The sequence below is a fragment of the Nanorana parkeri genome, unplaced genomic scaffold, assembly GCF_000935625.1.
Source record: "Nanorana parkeri isolate BGI_ZX_2015 unplaced genomic scaffold, ASM93562v1 scaffold2068, whole genome shotgun sequence".
In the NCBI taxonomy this organism is placed as follows: Eukaryota; Metazoa; Chordata; class Amphibia; order Anura; family Dicroglossidae; genus Nanorana; species Nanorana parkeri.
In genome coordinates, this window is record NW_017308336.1 from 18581 (window position 1) to 22296 (window position 3716).

Sequence of the window (3716 nt, forward strand, 5' to 3'; positions counted from 1 at the left end):
GGCAAAATAAATGCTCATTTTGATTCGGATTTTGCTTTGATTTTTTGCTTTTGATTTTGTTTTTTCGGGATTCAGGTCTGAAATTCAATTCGTTTCGGGATTCGGAAAAATTCGTTAGCGGCTATTCCGGTTGAAATTTTGTTTCGTTTTTGTTTAGTTAGTTCGTTGCAGCAAAATTACATTTGAGAATTGAAATTTGAAATTACATTTCCCCCCAATTCATACCACATCCTTTAGGTCTGGTAAGAATGTTAGGAGGGACCCCCCCCAAGTTAAAATAAAAAAAAAGTGCATGGGGTTCCCACCAAAATGCATACCAGGCCCTTTAGGTCTGGTAGGAATTTTAAGGTCACATCTGGTTCATCATCCACATCTGCCCCTGCTCCATCCACATCTGCTCCTGTTCCATCCTCATCTGCTCCATCCTCCACATCTGCCCCTGCTTCATCACTCCACATCACCCTTGCTTTATCCACCACATCACTCCTGCTCAATGTTATAGCAATCGAGTCAATAAACCGTTTTTGACTTGAAATTCCATTAGAGTGCGAGTGACTTTATACATACACTGTCCTTCAGCCAAACTCCTTCCTAGTGACCTTGGATCTGAGGGATGCTTATTTGCACATAACAATCAATCTATTCTCACAGAGATTTCAAAATTTATAGCAGTGAGAATAAATTCAAGGGTTTGTCATTTTCAATTCCAGGCACTCCCCTTTGGTCTCTGATCTGCACCAAGGATTTTCACCAAGATCCTGGGGGAGGCTCTGGCGCCCTTGGGACTGCAGGGAATCAATGTTCTTCCATATTTAGATGGCATGCTTCTTATGGCTCCAACAGAGGCTCAGCAGAGGAGAGATCTGGAAGCCACAAAGGCATGGCTGTCAGATTTGGGGTGGCCTATAAATCCCCAAAAGTCAAATTTTACCCCCTCCAGGATAGTTCTGTTTCTGGGTTGCCTCTTACATACGGTAGAACAAAAGATCTTTCTCCCAATAGAAAAGATTCAGAAGGTTTTTCAGGGGGTCAGCCAGCTTCAGGGAAACCAGAGGGTTTCATTAAGATTCATAATGTGCGTCCTAGGCTTAATGACTTCTTGTTTACCAGCGGTCCATTGGGCTCGGTTTCACCAAAGACCCCTTTAGTCCTTTTTTCCCAAGGTGTGGAATCGGTCTCAGGAGAGTCTGGATTCCGTGGTCAGTGTACCTTCCAGAGTAAAAAGGGAGCTCTGGTGGTGGAGGACACAGAGTCATTTGTCAGTAGGTCTGGACTGGACGTTTCAGGTGTCCAGGGTACTGACCACGGATGCCAGCACTTGGGGTTGGGGTTCTCACCTGAAAGGTCAGATGGTACAGGAACAGTGGAGTCGGAGGGAGGCAGTTGCCTCTTCCAATTGGAGGGAAATCAAAGCCGTTTTTTATTGCCTACACTCATTCCATGCATGAGTGAGGGGGTCTCATCTCCAAGTTCTCTCGGACAACGCTACAGTAGTGGCCTTTTTAATCAAGCAGGGAGGAACTCGAAGTCCTGCCCTTCAGTGTCTGGCAAGGGATATTTTTTTCATGGGCGGAGATAAACCTAGCCTCTCTGTCTGCGGTTCACCTAAAGGGCACTCTAAACATCCTGGCAGATTTTTTATGTGGCCATCAGATTCTCCAGGAAGAGTGGTGCCTGACAGCGGAGGTCTTCTTTCTATTAGTCAGTATGCCGAAGGTGGACTTATTTGCATCCAAAAAGAACGCAAAGGTGAGTCAGTTCTTTTCCCTAGATCAGACAGATTCAGCACTGGCAGTAAACGCTCTGACGAACCCATGGCACTTTCATCTGTGCTATGCTTTCCCTCCAATCCACCTTATTTCAAGGGTGCTACAGAAATTTATGCTGGAAGAAACAGATCTGATTTTAGTAGCACCATTTTGGCCAAAAATAATATGGTTTTCTCTTCTATTGTCATTTTCCAGTCAGCCCCCTGGACTCTACCGGACATGCCAGATTTAATTCATCAGGGCCCGGTCCTTCATCCGTTCGGATGTTCAGGTTGACAGCCTTTTATCTGAAGAGCAGATCCAAGGGTCTTTCGGCTAGAGTTGTGTCTACCTTGTTAGCCAGTTGCAAACCGGTAACCATACAAATCTATGCCAAGGTGAAATGCCGCTTATACCTCTCCACTCGCAGCATCCAAAGCTGTCTGTGACACTCTCCCAAACCACAAACAGCAGCTGGCTGCCTGTCCAATATGGCAGCTGCAGGGTGCAGTGTCTTCTCAATCCTCTCGTATGGGAGGGCGCTCTGCATCAGCTTCAAGTTTAAATTGCAGATCTGTTTTAGAGGAGATGTGTGAATGCTCACCTGTCACCACACCCTCTCTGCTAATCAGCAGACCTTTCCTATAAGGCACTGCTGCTCAGAGAGCACAGTGCTAAGTTATTAGAGAGCTTCCCATAGTTCAGACCTGTGTTCTTGACTCCTCAGCATTCAGACCCTTGTTCCTGTATTCCTGACTCCTGAACCGCAGCTGCCCGCACTGACCTTGGCTTGTACAACCGCATGAGAACCTCCTCCGCCTGCATCGACCTTGGGCTGTTATTTGACTACGAAAACTGGACTTCCCTTATCGGCTTGACGCTATCGATTCCTGGCACATCCACTCCATGTGTGTTCATCCCTCGCAATTGGGCTCCATATATATATATATATATATATTACCTGCAAGTTCCTGACAAAAGGTCTGGTTGGTGTTCAATGCCTGGCTTACATTGAATAACATCATAATTTGCCTGCAATACTGGAATTTCTACAAGAGGGGGCAGGTAAGGGTTTAGCCTTGAGCTCCCTTAAGGTTCAGATAGCAGAGCTTACAGTTTATTTGCAGTTTCCCTTAGCAACGGTGTGACGATAATGGGGGTCTGAGTCTGAATATTAAAAAATAGAAATCTTTTGTCCCCCAGTCATAGCAAATGCAGGCCTTCATTTAGTCATTTGCTAGACCTTCCACATTCCACAGAACAGAGATCTGCTATCTGGCTGTGATCCTTTATTGCTCCAGCCCTAGTGAAAGTCCAAAATATCTCTCTAAGCCTTTTATGGCTGTCCCTAATTAAAGGCATGGCACCAGGCCCTCATCTATTACCAGTGGACAAGTTAATATAAACAAGCAGGTCTGGTAGAGGTGACCCCACATTCACCCAAAAGTCATAAACCTAATTACAAAATAAAGCTACATTTTATAATTTGGAATTGGGCGGGGATAGTGTAAAATAAAGGTTCATCCATTGCCTGCTTTCTAGCCCCAGCCCGGCCCTAGGGCCCGGCTCCTAAAGGACTGACAAAAAGATGCTGAACTAGCTAGAGAGGGCTCTTGCGTTTTGGAAAACATCCAGGAACTAGGAAGTCTTAACATTGAAGAAGAGTTCCCCTTTAATCTTTGGACATTATCTGCTGAAAACGTGCTTGAAGAAGAGCCCTGCAGACTTCTCCTTTGCTTATACAACTCTGAATTCTCTCAGAACTCCTAAACCCAGGACTGTTGAATATTCTCCTTTTTATTTTGCTGTTGTATATATATTTTGTCTCTTTTTATTAAAATATTTTTCTGTATATTTTCTGCACCGTTTTTTTTATTAAAAGACGATCTTAAAAATTGTTAAGCTTATCTCTACGCTCGAAATACAAACTTAAAGTCTCCTTGCCTCTGTGAAGAGCGCTACTGTATA